We start from the raw sequence: 16,231 nt of genomic DNA, 5'->3' as shown, positions 1-16,231 counted from the left end.
GCCAGACTGGCACAAACACTTCCCCCTTTCCTGCTGCTCTCCTGAGCTCCTCCAAAGGATGTGGGGGGGAAGTCACCGTTACTCACCCGGGCAGGCAGGGAGCATGGATTAAATGTTCCCAGAGAAATTACTTCAGGAAGCATTTTTAGCTGCTCAATGCAGTCTGTGGGAAACACCTGTTTGGTTTCCATGTCCTGGAACCACGGAACAACAAATGTGGAGAGGTCCAACCACATCTCCCAGGGACTGCAGGAGGCAGCTTAGGTTGTGACTTCTGGTTTTGTACAATGGAGGAAAATTCTAACTCAGCAAACTCACCCCTTGAGACAGCTGTACAGTCAACAACACGACCTGAGATCAGACCTGAGTCTGAGATCAGTTCCAGACATCCAAGGAGTCTGGCAGGCTTTAAGACCTGGTCACACACATTGGTCAAAGTCAAGTGGAAGGGGAGGAAAAATGCAGTTGAGCAGCAGGAGGTGCAGGAAGGTCACTCACAGTCCCCTGCCATCTCCTCTGCTCAGCTGCACACCCTGCTCACTCCCTGCAGAAGGGGACACTCACCCCACAGCTCAGTCCCTGCAGAAGGGGACACTCACCCCATAGCTCACTCCCTGCAGAAGGGGACACTCACCCCACAGCTCACTCCCTGCAGAAGGGGACACTCACCCCACAGCTCAGTCCCTACAGAAGGGGACACTCACTCCACAGCTCAGTCCCTACAGAAGGGGACACTCACTCCACAGCTCAGTCCCTGCAGAAGGGGACACTCACCCCACAGCTCAGTCCCTGCAGAAGGGGACACTCCACCTCCTGTGACCTCCTCAGCCCCATGGAGGCTGCAGTGCAAAGCACGCACAGCATCCCAGGCACCTCCCCTCCCAGCCCTCCCTCCATCCCACCCAGAGGGAGATAAGCCATCTTCTTTGGCTTTTATTCAAAAGGCTTTTAGAGAAGGACTTAGGATGGCTTGGCAGGCAGCCACACAACCCAAAGTATAAACAACTGCTGGGGTGGCTGCCCCTGAGCCAGCCTGGGTCCAGCCCCATCCTGATGCCTACACCAGAGCCCCATCCCGACTGGAAAGAGGGAACTTTGCACCCTTGTTACCTCTGCACCTGACACTTCAAGAGACCAAAGAAGGCATTTTTGGAACAATCTGCATATAGAAAAGCTGGGGAGGGACTTGGGACAAGGACCTGTAGTGAGAGGACAAGGGGCAGTGGTTTTAAACTGGAAGAGAGGAGATGGAGGTTATGGGAGGAAATTGTTTGGGGTGAGGGTGCTGAGCCCCTGGGTGCCCAGGTTGCCCAAGGAAGCTGTGGCTGCCCCATCCCTGGCAGTGTTGAAGGTTGGATGGGGCTTGGAGCCCCCTGGGCTGGGGGAGGGGTCCCTGACCATGGCAGGGGGGGCACTGGGGGAGCTTTAAGGTCCCTTCCAACTCAAACCATTCTAGGATTCTGTGAATTTTATTCCCTGTTCAAAACAAAGCTTTAAGAGAAAGGCAAAGCTCCTGTCACTTCCAGGCATTGTACTCAATGTCAGCAGACACAGATCTGACTCCTCTGCACTCCCTGCAGCCAAGCAGCACCGTGTGGCACTGGCAGACTGACATCAACAGCTTCATCATTCTGGGGCAAGTCTGTGCCCTCTGTTTTACTGCTTTACAGTCCAGATCCTTAAAAGTTAAGGCAGAAGGAAGTAGTCATTAGTGGAATGAGCAGACTGATGCTGCTCCCAGGACATGAAGAAACAGGCTGTGCCCATCCAGCTGCAAGGCAGGAGACACTTGGGGCACTCCATCCACACAAATACCATGAAGAAATAATAACTCCTTCACTACAAACACCTTATGTGAACACCTGCACCTCAAATATCCTCTGACTGCAGATCTGAGGAGCTTCTGACTCCAGTAAAAGTGCAGCTTTGCAGTGCCTTCCACAAAGGAAGGTCAGGACCAGACACCTGGGTGATCAATTCCTAAAAAATCGAATCAGACTTTTTTTTTTCCCCCTTAGCCTAGTTTGCTCATTTTAATCTTTTGTAGTTCTCTTACTCTGATAAAAAGATTTGAGTGACCAAATTAAACAAGACGCCTGCCCTTTGCAGCAGAAAAAGCAAGAAAAGAAGGTCCAGCTGGCCAGTCAGGACATCCCTTGAGTCACACCAGCCCTGCTGCCTTGAACAGATACAGGGAAGTGTTAGGAACCTGAATAAATCCCCAAAGGGAAGGATGCAAAAGGAGCAGTAAACAGAGTGTTTAAGATAAAAAGATGGGAAGGTAAGTGCATTTCAGATGTGTTTATTCTGCAGAAGTTCCAGCCACAGAACTCTCCATCTAATGCCTTTTAAAGACATGCAGCTTCTCCCAGAGCCCATTTAACACTCCCCTTGTCCCAGCCAGGCTCTGCCAGGCTCTGCTACTCAACTTCCACTGGAGATCCTGACATTTCACAACTTGAGGGTAGCTGTAGATCCCAGAACAGATGAAGTCTGAGCATGTACACACAGCTGCTTTAAGCCTTTGCTTTTAATTAAATCTTGTGGTGTTAGTAGAAAGCAGTTCATACCTCAAAAGCAGGGGTTCCCTTTGTCAGCTCCTTCAGTCCTCAGAAACTGCTTATCTGCAAAACACAATGCATGCACAATTAGGATGGAGCTGTACAATCACAGAGTACTTGGATGGAAGCTTATTAGGGGTGCCTGGGAGATGATTTACTTGACTCAAAATTAATTGAGTCTCAAAAAATTTTGCTACAGTCCCACCAGAGCCATCCAGGCAGCCTGCTCTCCTCTTCAGCTGAACACTGCCCACCCAACACTCACTGCTCAAGCTCCTCAGGTTACACCATGAAAATTGTCAGGACGAGCATCCATGAAGCAGCATTTCAGGTGTTCAGACCATGGTTTCAAAGCTCTCCAAGCCCCTGTCAGGTACACACCTGCACAGCCACCTGTGCCAGCCAGGACTGCTTCACAAGTTGATTTTTATCAGAGGTGAACAAGCTAAAGGGGGCATCTGGGACCTGATTTATTGCTATCATTACACAGAGCCCTGTGCAAGGCACTCTGAAGGCTTTCACACAGCAGAACTGTCATGGTTTAGGCCAAGACAAGCAAGAAAGCAAAGATGAAGCTATTTTTATACAATAAAGGCCACACCACTCCATGCCATTCCCCATCCTTCCAAACCACAGAGTGGAATCTCTCTGTGTTATTTGTACATTCACAAGCCAAAACCTACAGGTACTGACAGACTGACAGAAAAGCACATGCTGTATTCTTTCAACCATTCTACTGATGGGGCTTGGGTTCATATTTTAAGAGGATCCAGACTTGGGGAAAAAAAAATTACAACCACCCTATGCTCCAGTTGCACACAGCAAGCTATTTTCCAGGATTTCAGTAAACCATACCCACCAGATTTACCAGGGAACCACCTCCTCATCCTTCTGGATGTGTTTCTGTGTGCCCTGCCCTGGGTGATCCTGCTTTCACAGAGGGCTTGAGCTTCATGATCTCAGAGGTCCCTCCCAACCCCTGACATTCTATGATACTGGGTGTTGTGCCCCTAATTTTCCTATAAAATATTTTACACTTCATTCATTAATGTTTGCTTATTGTAAAACAAGCAAAACTACACACACACAAAAATATATATATATAAAAATCAGACTCGTTATACTCTCCAGGCAGCACCCTGCAGCAGAAGAATATAAACCAAGCCCCACAGTCAGAGTCAGTGAAGTATTCCAGTCCCTGGGGAGAAATGCCCACCTTGCTCTTCCCCACAGCAAGGACCAAGTCAGTCTCACCACAAGGACACAGATCCACAGCTCCTGTCACCTGGAACCCAAGTGCCAGAGCCTTCAGAGAAATGAGAAAACAGCCCAATGAAGAGAGTATCATTTCAGCTTTAAGAAGTGGTAAAGCATTCAGGAGTGAGAAAAACCCTCTGGAGGAGTCCTGCTGCCTTCAGAAGGGATGGAGAGGAGAGGCACCAAGTTCCTAAAGGAATGGAGAAACCCCAACCTGAGAGCCTGTGCCACTGAAGCTCATCCCACACCCATGGGGATCTACCAGCTCATCACACTCACAAAATATTCCAGTATCTTTGCATCAACACCACCAAACTTTTCCCTATTTGTTAAGAAAATAAAATTTTTAAGAGGAAAAACCCCACAGCCCTATCTTTTGCAGCAGAACATTCAAGAAACTGAAAAGTTTTAGCTCCCCTTTTAGTGCTGGGCATTGCTGCTCCACCTAAACCAAGCAGCACTGTACCAACCACAGGTCTGATGCCAGGGAAGGGAAACCTCCACCCCAGTCCCTGGGTCTGGGCAAAAAACATTTCTCCCTCTGCTAAACCTGCATCTCCTGTTGCTCTTTAAATAATCCCCAGAGGAAAGCATTCCTATAGTACTGAGGAGGTCTTTCCTATCCACACTTGTAAAGATTCCTTTTTTTCCTGAAGTATGGGGTGTTCTTGACTGTCAAGCACAAATGCCAAATAATCTGTTTTACCCCAGACTGACAGATTTGCTAAAACTGCAGATGTGGCCACAAAGATTTTTACACAGGAGGCTTTACAGCAGCCTGAGATGGACTCTGCCTCATCCCCTCACACAATAGTTTGAAGACTGCAACCACTCTAAGAAGTGAAAAGCAGGAAAAAAAAGTCATCTCTCACCTGGCCAGCAAATACTGACCCACATGTTCCATGAAGAACCACGAAGAGTTTCCAGTTTGGAGAAATACTACTGGAAACTGCTCTAATGCCAAGAGGTATCTGTCTATACACTGCAACCCTGATTCCAAGTTTGCAACTTCATTCCTCCCCAACACCATTTTTATGCAAGTGACACTGGAAAGCATCACAAGAGAGGAAAAGCAGCTGATTATTTAATTTACATCCCACACCACACCCACTCTTCATTTTTATCTTGCTTACACTATCAGAAAACAGGTAGTGCCTGGTATGCATTCCACCCCATCATGTTTGCTGCCCTGGTAATATCCAGTTCCACATCCTGCACCAGCAGTTCTTGTTCCTCAGCTCTGCTGGTTCCCAAGCTCCTTGCTCCTTTAGTAATAAACATTTCAATGGCTTCTCTAAGTTCATTACATTTTCTGCACACAATTTTCCCCAGCCCCCAGTGGAACTGCCTGCCTTCCATTAATACCCCAGACTACTTCCAGCCTGGTACCTTCTGCTTCTTTCTCACCTGAGAGTTCCCCAAATCCACCCCATCTATAATACAACAGAAATTCTGAGGCATCCCAAAAGAATTTACATATTTCAGGGCAAGCATTAATAATTTATTTCTGCTTTTTATACTGTTGAAAGCTCTTCAGTGGCAGCCCATTTAAGGATGGAATACATTACCACCTCCCCTTGGTCAATGCAAAAACTTGCAGCTTACCTTGATACACCATGCAAAAAGGATCCAAGATAGAAGCAAGGAAGAGATTCCCCTACACCCACCCCACAAAATTATCATGGTTAGACAGCTTCCAGTTCCAATCATTTTGTTCTTTCTGTATGAACAGTGCTTGCTGCATTTCTGCTGCTGTGCTGCTGAAGAGTGACATTAGAGCAAACCTCCAGTTTCCATCATGATTATCATTCTTGCCCCAGCTAAATGGAATGTACTTCAAGTGCAAGTTTCCAGCAGAAAGAATGTGCCATTCCTCATATCAGATGCTCTTACAGGCTCCCTCAAACAAGCAACACTTTCTGTTTTCTGCCCAAATCCAGAACCATGTTTCCCACATCAGAGAACACCTCTCCCATCATTCAGCTTCCTGCTGTCTCACCCTCCATGCTTGGGTTCCAAATCTCCAGATAAACAGCTTCCTTTAAATAGCTTAAACATGCCTGGAACATGCAGCTCACTGGACAGGAAAAGCTGAGAGGGGCAGCAGACAGTGCAGCTCCAGCATTCCACATGCAATGGAGTCCCACAAACCCTGACATACAGAGATGTACAGACACAGCGTGGTCATGGAACCTGGGGATTAAAGCATCTCAGCTCTTCATCCCAGCCCCTTTCCTGGAGGAACAACCCTAGCAGCAAATGAACTGCAACACCCTGACACAAGGCCAGCCAGGTTTAGAGTCACAAGCCCCTTTCTTGGCTTCTTGCCCATAACTGAACTCACCAAGATCCTAAAACAAGAATTCATTCTGGAATATATGGTGGGATTTTTCTTCAAAGGTTATATTGCTAAATATTTAATGATTTTTTGTTAAGCACACTTTTGTTCCCACACTTACATGAAGCCTCTCAGATAAATCTGATACTATTCCCAGAGAGGCTGTGGATCCCTTTCCCATGAAATGTTCAAGCCCAGACTGGATGGGGCTTGGAGCACCCCGGGCTGCTGGGAGGTGTCCTTGCACATACAGGGGTTGGAACTGGATGAGCTTTAAGGTCCCTTCTGACCCAAACCATTCTGTGATTCTATTTGAAAGAGACTGACTTAGATTTGATTCCAGAGTATTTTTGAGTAGAGCAACTCCCAGGAGGGAAAGGATGAAGTTACACTAATTATTTAGTCTAACTAAATTAACTAACAAAACACAGGACTGAGTTCCACTCAGTAATCTTCTTGGGCAGCACTTCTGCAAGTCAGACTTCCATGGCAGTCACACAACTCTTATTACTTGCAGAAAGAGAACAAACTTCCCAATTGCAGGTGGCACACGAAAGAATAAACATCACCAAATGCAAAGCAAGCAGATACTCCTCACCAATACCCACATTTAATCCTTATGAAAGAGGACAGGCCTTAACAAAGAGGCTTCTGCAGCAATTCAAGCTGACAAAGTTATCAAGCAGCCAGGTTCACACAATCAGACAGTAAATGAGCAGCTGCAGAAGTGGAGCTGGTTTTATAACACAGTGGATTTTCGTGTGTCAAGAGCAATTTGAATGAAGAAACAACACACAGGGATTCCAGAAAGCTGGAAGAGTGACTCTCAGATTGCAAAATCATCAGTGCCAGAGACCAAACACAGAACCTTCCAGAAAGGTCCCAAAAGGTTGGACAGTGCAAGAGATGCTAATTAAGAGGTAAATTCCAGCAGCCAGGGGTCTGTAATTAGTAAGTGCCCATCCAAAGAGATGGGAGCGAGCAGACACGAGGCTGAAATCACCCTGAGGAGGCTGAGATTTAATACTTTGACAGAAGAGGTTTTTGAATCTTTCTGTAGATGTCTCAGGTGTGTCCAAACAGAAAAAAAAACCCCAAATATATATATATAAGACACAAACATCCAGATCCACAAAACAAACACCAGAAAATGCCCTTGGTGACCACACATTCCTTCCCACTAGAAGTGCAATAAAAAATAAAGTGATTTAAGCGATACCAAAGTACCTCTTGTCACAGCTGAAGAACTCTGCTGCTAACAGGACTAAATGAGATAAAATTAGCTGTCAGGGTTGTGTTCCCAGCAGCACCTCTGGCTTCCAGTCTGGGTGAGCAGTTCTGCTGGGAGCAGTCTGAGCCTGGATCCAGAGGGTCAGAACAGGGATTTCTGGCCAGTTCCTTCCACGAGCACTGATGCATAAGAAAAACTGCCTTCCACATTCAAGTTTAATCCTCTTCTGAAATATTTATTTCTGGAACAATTCATTGAACAGTAAGCTTTCAGCCTAGTCAAACTGCACCTAAAAATAAAGGGATTAAGAATTCAGGAATTCTCCCTACTCTTAGCTATAATCAATACAGCTGCAGTGACTCTGCCCTGTGCTGTACCTGGGGGGTTCTGGGGAGCTCTGTCCCACACCCCACCCTCTTTTTGGGTACACAGACCACAGACAGGAATTTTGAATGCTCCGAGATGTGACCAAGATTCATAAAGATTTGGTTGCACCCAAATTAGAAAAAGGAGCAGGAAGAACCAAAGTCTTGAACTAAGAATGAAAGAGGAACACACTTGAGTTAAAGGGCTCAGAGTCCAGATGGAAACCAGTGACAAGTGGTGTCCCCCAGGAGTCCACAGTGGGACCACTGGTGCTTAATATCCTCATGAACAATACTGACAGGGACACTGAGAGCACCAGCAGCAAGTCTGGTGATGACACCAAGCTGGGTGGTGCAGTTGATAAGCCAGAAGGACAGGATGCCATCCAGAGGCACCCGGACAAGCTGGAGAGGTGGGCCCAGGTGAACCTCGTGAGGATCAACACGGCCAAGTGCAGGGTCCTGCATCTGGACCAAGGCAACCTGAGCCAGGAATACAGCCTGGGGAGGAGATGCTGGAGAGCAGCAATGGAGAAAAAGCCCTGGAAGTGCTGGAATGGATGAAAAGCTGGACATGAGACACCAGTGTGCAATTGCAGCCTTCATTATTCAAATCTTACTTGTCCTCTGATGAAAGGCTGCTAAACTGACAGCTCCCTGCAGTCTGGAAGGATCGGGAAGGACACCTCAGTGTCACAGCTGACTTCACAGAATCCCAGAGTATCAGCTGGGAAGGGACCCCAAGGCCCATCTGCTCCAACCCTTCTCATATTATTGTTGATCTGAGATGTCTCAGCACCCCTGGAGCTGAGACTTCCAACTTTCCCAAGTGGGGGAATCCCCCCCTTCCCCTGGGAGACCATTCCAAGGTCTGACTGTCCTCAGGGGGAAAAATTTTCCTCTGGTGTCCACTGGGAATGTCCCCAGGAGCACCTTGTGCCCATTGCCCCTTGTCCTGTCCATGGGACTCCTTGGACACAGGGAGTCTCCAGCTGCTTTGGAGCCCCCTCTAAGCACTGAACATGGGCAGAAGGTCTCCCCTGAGCCTTCTCCTCTCAGGCCTGAACAAACCTCAGTTTGCTCAGCCTCAACTTTTGACTTCCATGTGCCCAGGACCACAGTGGTTAGGAAGGGGCTGATGTCACATGTGTGAAGTCTGACTCTTTAAGCTACATGCAGATGGCTCCTGGGCATGGTCTTGGTCCACGTTCTCCCTTGAACAGCACCCAGCAGTGTCTGGGAGAGAGCTTCTGCCCTAAGGGCAAAGATTGCAGAAGGAAACATTCCAAAAGCCAAGCACAGACGCTGTGTTCCAGCACTGCCAGGACTCCCCAAGCATCATGTAATTTCCCTGCTGTAGCTGGGGACGCCAGACTATGAGAAGCTTTTACTTATTAAGTTGTTTTGACATGCACATCATCCCAGCTTCCTAGGAACTCCAGGAGTCCAGCTCACCTTCATCTACCTCAGTGAAAGAGGATACCACCAACAGTCCCCCCAGAACACTGCTGTAAGAAACAGGGCTGTGTGGTCTTATCTCTCATGCCTTAAAAAAAAAAAAGACAAAAAGAGGCTAGGCAAGGCATTAACATTTCTGCTGGCCTTTAAAAAGCTTTATTAAACCCCCTCTGCTCTTGGTGGCTCTTTTTATCTGAACTGAATGTCTGGCACATCAGTTTTTCCCAGGTGATTCCTGAGGAGGTCAGCATGGACAACCAGCAACTTGCCACATAACCTCTGCAGTTTCCCTCTACCCCTTCCCAGGTTCAGGCACCCATCCATGAGGGTGCTATTCCCAACCCAGCTCCCTCTACACCCACAGTCACTTCATATGGTCCTCCAAAGGTTTGATGAACAGTTAGTTGGAAGTGTGAGCTGATCAGAAGTTCTCACCACTTTCTAACCTCCAGCTGCCACCTCCTGAACCTCACCTGCTGCTGAGAGCCCTGCTCTGGTTTTCTCTGTGCCACACACTGCTCCATCACTGACTTCTCAACTCCATCTTGCTCTCACTTTGCAGAACTACTGTGAGGAGCTCAGTCCCATTCAAGCCATAGGTAACTCTTCACTTTTGCTCCCTGGAGGCAGCCACTTATCACTTCCAGACCCAGGCAAAGGAGGGCAAGGACAAAGTGCAAGGCTTCCAGCTCCAAGTCATAAAAGGCACTGAGGTCCCAGGCAGAGCACACAAGCCTGGAGCAGGTTCAGCAGCAGCCACACTGGACCAGGCTTTTCAACACATAAAGCACAAAAAGTTTCCTTCTCTTAATCATTTCATCCACACTCCATCCTTTTAGAGCAGCAGTGAAGAAGCCCAATACTTTCCCACAGCCCAGCCTGGCTTCAGATGGGTCCAGAGCAGGGCTGTTTGTTTTCCTTTCTGCTTTCACTGATCACCAACTCTCCCTGATGAAAGGCTCAGAGTGGCCACTGACCCTGTGCACAATGACAAACACAGCATGGATGTGTAGCAAGTAACACCCAGCTGCTGGGGCACCCTGACTGCTGAACACCCTCTCATTTGGACTGTGAAACACTGTCTTCCTTCTTGACTCAGGGAAAAAAGAAAGCCAAGAAGGAAGCCTGGGGTGCCAAAAGCAATTTTACAAAATTACACCAGATTAAAGGCTGTTGTTTGCAGTGTCAGCTAATGGAGCAGTGTGGGCAAACAGGAGAGAAGTTTGGATTTCCCATTTCTTTGGGACCTTGGCGACTGCCTCAGCAATGACACGTTGCCATGGCAACAGCTTTGCAGCCAAACCATTCCTGGAGAATTCTGAATTGTATCTGACATTTTACTATTGTAGGACAGCATGAAAATTCATGAGACTTAAATCTACTTACGTTTTCAAGGTTGATGCCTGCCAACTTCCATAATTTAAGTGCCAGAATTGCCCGGGAATGTCTCCTGAGTACCACACAAGCCTCCTGCAGAGGTCAATCCTCCTCTTATATCACTGCTCCTCCAGGAGCAGGCGCAGTCTGGAGAGGATCAGGGATGGCAGGGATGAGGGATGAGGGCAGGGCAGGGAGCTGCACAGCTCCAGGGATACGGAAAGCATCCACCTCCCTGAGCTCTTAAGCACTCAGCACATCTTAAACCCCTCCCCACACCTATCAAACCCCTAGAATGTTTATCTTGAAGGATCCCACGGAGAACAGAAGGTGCTCTTTGCTCTTGACTTTGAGGTTTAGGGGGTGCTTTGAATGGGTGGCTTTACAGGGACCTGAGGACTCAAATGTGCCAGGGCTCCTGACCTGCAACTGCCCCATCCTTGACCCAGAAGCACCTTTAAGACAGAGACATTTAGGGTTTCTTTAATCCTTGGATTTTCAGTTCAGAAATTGATTTATGACAGTAGATTTTACATGTCATGCTTTGGGGGAACAAAAAAGTAAAGCAGCAAAACTAAGCAGCATCCACACTGGCAGCCTGACCAGCACACTGGGTTCAAAACTCTGGGGGGAAAAACACCTCACAAAATACAACTCAAACATAAGATACCTCAGTGGAAAAGGTCACCTACACAGTGTTATTTACAGTACATCTGGGCATAAGAATTTGGTCTAGCACCTGAGCAAGTCAGTTTGATAGCTGTGATAACCTGAGTATTTTGGGATGTTTAGGAACATTTAAGAGGAACCAAACCAGGCACCAACCTCATCCTTAACAATCAGTCACACATCACTTCAAAAGTTGAGCAAGACAGAAAGATGAATCCAATCAATGGCAAATCCAGTGTCTCCTCTGTTCCCAGAGATCTATTCCATGAACTACCTGCCCTTTGGAGACATGATTCTGGGAGCAGTTCCAAGGACACACTTTTCCATAACAAACCATGGGGCAGAGTTTCCACCCCAGCTCTGTATTTTATTTACTGCACTCACTGCACTTTCAGATGCCACATGAAGCAGTATTTTCAAGAGAAAGCTGTTCCTTCCCTGCATATATAAATGAGTGAGGTGACCCCAGAGCAACCTTCCAGTGCCTGAAGGGGCTACAAGAAAGCTGGGGGAAGGTTTTGGACACGGGGGGGTAGGGAGAGGACAAGGGAAATGGGTTAAAACTCAAAGAGGGGAGATTGAGGTTGGAGATGGGGGAGCAATTATTGAATTTGAGGGTGCTGAGCCCCTGGGTGCCCAGGTTGCCCAAGGAAGCTGTGGCTGCCCCATCCCTGGCAGTGTTGAAGGTTGGATGGGGCTTGGAGCCCCCTGGGCTGGGGGAGGGGTCCCTGACCATGGCAGGGGGGTTGGGACTGGATGAGCTTTCAGGTCTCTTCCAACCCAAACCATTCCATGGTTCCATGATACAACAGGGCATCAAGAGTTTTCTCCTCTTATTTAAGAGGCAAAATGGCAGCAAGGAACAGAAAGAGTAAGAGGCAGGCAGGGAAATTTATTAAACACACACACACAAACACACAGAGCTCTCCTACTTAGGTGCTAGAAAGCAATGTGCTTTTCTCTTTACTTTCTGTGCAATCTGCTACCAAAGAGATGCAGCTTCAGAGGAAACTCTATCTGCCTTCACCCAGGGTCTGTTACCTCTGCACACAGGAGCTTCACAGCTTGGTTTCCAGTGCCTGGGGTCTGTTACAGAAATGGGAGCTGAAGCTGAGCAGAATGGCTCTGAAGGGTCTGGGCAGCAGGGCTGGGTCAGGACAGCCAGATAAGACCTTATTAGAAACACCAAACACTCCTCATTAGTCACAGGGGAACAAGAGCATCCTAAGGGCAAGCCACATGCACCTTATTTCCTAAGAGATTAAAGAAGGGAAATGGCTTTTCCTCTGTCTACTCTGGATTAGGAAGGGGAGATGGAAATGAAAACTCCCCTTGGCTCCAGCACTTAATGTTTAGTCCATGCCAAACTTGAATAGTTACATGACAAGACCTGAGTTTGCTATTACATCTTCCCTATCAGTTCCCATAAATTTTGGGACTGTGATTCATAAAAGATGCATCGTAAGCTCTCATGAGGCAGAAGGAATGCAAGCTGGTTGAGAGGTACCAGTCTTCATTTTCCCTTGCACAAAGACACCAGGTTTAGACTCTGCATCATCAACAGATTATTCTCAAGAGTCAAAACGTTAACATGGATCAGAAAGAGGAAGGCAAAAAACCCACTGAAACCCAGTGCACAGACACATGGCCATTGGCACTTAAGTGCTGGAAATCACTGAGCTTCCCTATTTGCTTTTCTGGAACCTGCTACTAACAAACCAGCTGCTGCCTTGCTCCTCTCAGACAACCTTCACTTCTCTGCCCCTACACAGAGAAGCAGTGATAGGAACCCAGGCTGCCCCCTGCCCCTGCAGCCACAGATTCCCTTGCTGAGTTCAAAACTGCTCAAGGGACCTGCTGCATTTGACAGCAAAATGTTTCAAACCTTCCTATTCCAGAGTCTGGATGGCACAGTCATGAACTGCAGATCCTGTCTGGAGCTGAGGAGCACACGAACACACCCCCTGCTCAGCCAGAATAAGCACTGCAAGACAACACTGGCAGGGTTTGTTGTTAGGTTTGGGATTTTCCCCCCCTTCTTCAACCTTAAAAACCTTTCCAGGAGTCATGGCTATTCAGCAGACTGTGAGACAGACCCTATGCTTTCCCTAACAGCAGAATACTTGTTTCTACACTAGAAGGCACCCTCTGACAGAACAGTTCATGACACAAAATCATTACAGACACAATACAAAGTGTTATAATCCATTAAAAGCAAGACCATTAGAATATGACTGTACTCAAGCAGTTTTCAGAGGACTTGCTGCTCAAAAGCTGTACGTGGGAAAGCCTGAGTGCAGTCATGCAGTATCAGGGTCCTGAGATACCAAAGGTACTGAAATGGTGAAGTCCTGATAACACCAAACAGGGCCTCAGGGAGATCCCAGCTGTGCAGGAGTCACCTATGGAACATCCCAGATTCTCCCAGAAACTTCAGGACAAGCCTCAAAACATCCCTTCCCCTTCCCTCTGCAGGGCCAGCACACAACCCCTAAGTGATGTGGCTGAGCTGAAGCTGGTACCTGGGGTTAGGTGGCTCTGCATGACCCCCAGGACACAGACCAACCTCCTGCCTACCCCCAGAAACAACCTCCTGGGCAGTAAGGAGGTGCTGGGGAAGAAAACCAAACATTCCCCCATTATTTATCACACAGCACCAACATTCAACACTTCCAGCTAAAATCAGAGCAACCAAGAGTGAATTTGTTCTGTCAGGTGAAAGCAGAAAGTGATATCAACACCTGGTGAAAGGGGAGAAGGGGAGATCGAGGTCAGAACCCTGTAGCCAGATAGGGTTAAGTTCATTAACACTCAGGTATTTGCCTTTGGGTTGGCAGATCACATTTCCAAGGCACAGAGGAACCCATCTTACCCAAGCTTTTGGGGTGTCTGAACACTTGGAGGAGGTGCAAAAAAAAAAAAGTGTCCTACCCCAAAAGAAATTTTTCCCTCTCCCCAAGAGGAGCAATCTTGGGGACTCCAACTGGAAACCAAACAGAAGTCAACCTGCAAAAGGTAAGCTTCCATTTTTCACAAACGGGATGGAAAATGAAGCAGTTTTTCCTAAGACAATGCCAGCCTGTGAATGGATCAAACATTTGGGTTGAGCTGCAACATGTTCACATCTTCTGCATCAAATTCATGGCTTTTTGTTACTCAGAACAGCATCACTCACTCCTCAGCAGCAGGTTCAAGACAAAACTGACTGGCCTTGAAATCTCCCGGTAATTCCTTCAGATGTTTATTTGCAACTACAGAAGTGTAATTAAAGAAAGACATTTCTAAGGCTAACAAAAAAGAAACAGGAAAAACAAAGTTCCCATCGTGCAACTGCCTCCAAACCCAGATGTTTCAATCCAGCATGGAAAAGTGTGGTGGGGTCTCAGCAGCTAACGTGAGATGCAGTTAGGTTCCAACAAGGTGCAGGCAGCTGGGTGAAACCTGAACAGATGAAGGAATTGTTTCAGGCTCTGAGACACAATGCAGTGGGGTGTTTGCCACAGACAGGCCCTTCAGTAGCACCCTGCAGGATGGCTGCAGAGCACCAGTGTAAGAGCCATTCATCTGACCCTCACTCTGCCCTGCAATGCATTGTTAACTTTCATTTCTTTACTTTTTAATTAAATTTAATGGGTTTTAATTTTATTTTTGGTGACCTATTAGGAGCTATGGCCATGGGCAAAACCAGCCAGGAGGGTGGAGGCTGGGAGACTCACACACTTCTGTTTTGCTGCATTTTTGCAAACTGCTATTTGATCACAGTAAATGAGAAATGAGGTGGAAAAAAACAGCCGGGAAAAAAAAAAAATAGTGAGACTCCTAATCTTAGAAAACTCCTTTGCAACAGACTGTTTTATTTTGGTGAAAGCAGGGGAGCAGCCTCAGCTTGTCAGTATTCTCAAGGCAATGATACCCTAAACAGAGGGAGCCCAAGGGAATTGTTCTCTCAGTTGCTTGTTCTGTGCTTATCAAGGAAAGCGATAGCTGCTCCGAAGATGTAGTGAGATCAGCAGCAGCTCCTCATCATGACTGAAAGCAGTACAGGGTGTATTATTTTACATCACAATCAAGTAAATGTGTGCCCAGATTTACTGCTCTAAAGACCTCAAATAATGTCCTCACAAATCAAAGGCTACACGAATATATATTTTATATGGCTGGATGAAAAAAAACTTCCCTGGTGAAAAGGCTTCAGACACACCACAAAAACTACTTTCCAGCACTATACTTCACCCGTGTGATTTCCATTTCTCACACCTATTGGAATTAAGCAAGGTCTGCAGAGCTACAAGATGGATGAGAAGCCTACACACTGGAGAAAGAACACAGACACATATCTGACACATCATCTGTTCAGTGTACTAAGGCCCCATCTGACCAATTAAACAATCCTAAGAGCTGTTCCAGTGCCAAAAAAGTAATTTCCTAATAAAAAGACCCCTCCCTCCTCCATACAGCGACCTCAAATCCAACGCCTAGGTCAAGCACACAGGTAAATTACTCAGGGTGATGGTCTCAGAAGTGCTGAGGTTTGCAGTGCCTGCAGAGCCTGCAGCTGCACATCCCTGAACCCTCCTGCACTGAGCACAGCTGAGTGACAGTTTGCCAGGTCACCTCAACCCACCAAACACATCAAGGAAGCTCATCAGTTCAATGTCTAGCTTCTTACTGAAAAAAAAATAAATTAATTAAAAAAAAAAACAAAAATCAACCCATCTCGCTTTTAATCTGAACTTAAAACTTTTCAGCTCAGACTCACTGAGACAGAAAAAAAAAAAGCAAGCTGTTCCCATGTCACAGCTTCACCTGCAGCCTGGCTGAGCCCCAGAGCAGCCCAGCTCTGGTGCCAGGCACTACCCCTGCTCCACAGCCAACCTGGAGCACCCCGAGGCAGGGAGGTGTCTGAGCTGCGCCCGCACAGAGCGCTGGCACGGCCGCCAGTTCTGTTCCAGACGTGGGGCTGGCTGGCAGAGGA

At 47.3% G+C, this 16,231-nt stretch overlaps 1 protein-coding gene across 13 annotated transcripts in view; it reads right to left on the bottom strand.

Annotated features, from left to right (window-relative positions):
• MAP4 (microtubule associated protein 4) overlaps positions 1 to 16,231 on the bottom strand; it is a 166,448-nt gene that overhangs the window by 132,327 nt on the left and 17,890 nt on the right. For 11 of the 13 annotated variants that reach the window (XM_071734492.1, XM_071734485.1, XM_071734494.1 and 8 more), the window contains one exon: positions 2,571 to 2,624. The exons of 1 other annotated variant lie outside the window; for it this stretch is intronic. The gene's annotated coding sequence lies outside the window, so the exon portion shown is untranslated. Of the gene's footprint in view, positions 1 to 2,570; positions 2,625 to 10,596; positions 10,659 to 16,231 lie in introns of those variants that run through there. One more of the 13 variants, XM_071734488.1, reaches the window with a different exon arrangement.

This window comes from Heliangelus exortis, chromosome 2 (genome assembly GCF_036169615.1).
Source record: "Heliangelus exortis chromosome 2, bHelExo1.hap1, whole genome shotgun sequence".
Classification (NCBI taxonomy): domain Eukaryota; kingdom Metazoa; phylum Chordata; class Aves; order Apodiformes; family Trochilidae; genus Heliangelus; species Heliangelus exortis.
This window is presented reverse-complemented; position numbering and strand designations above follow the sequence as displayed.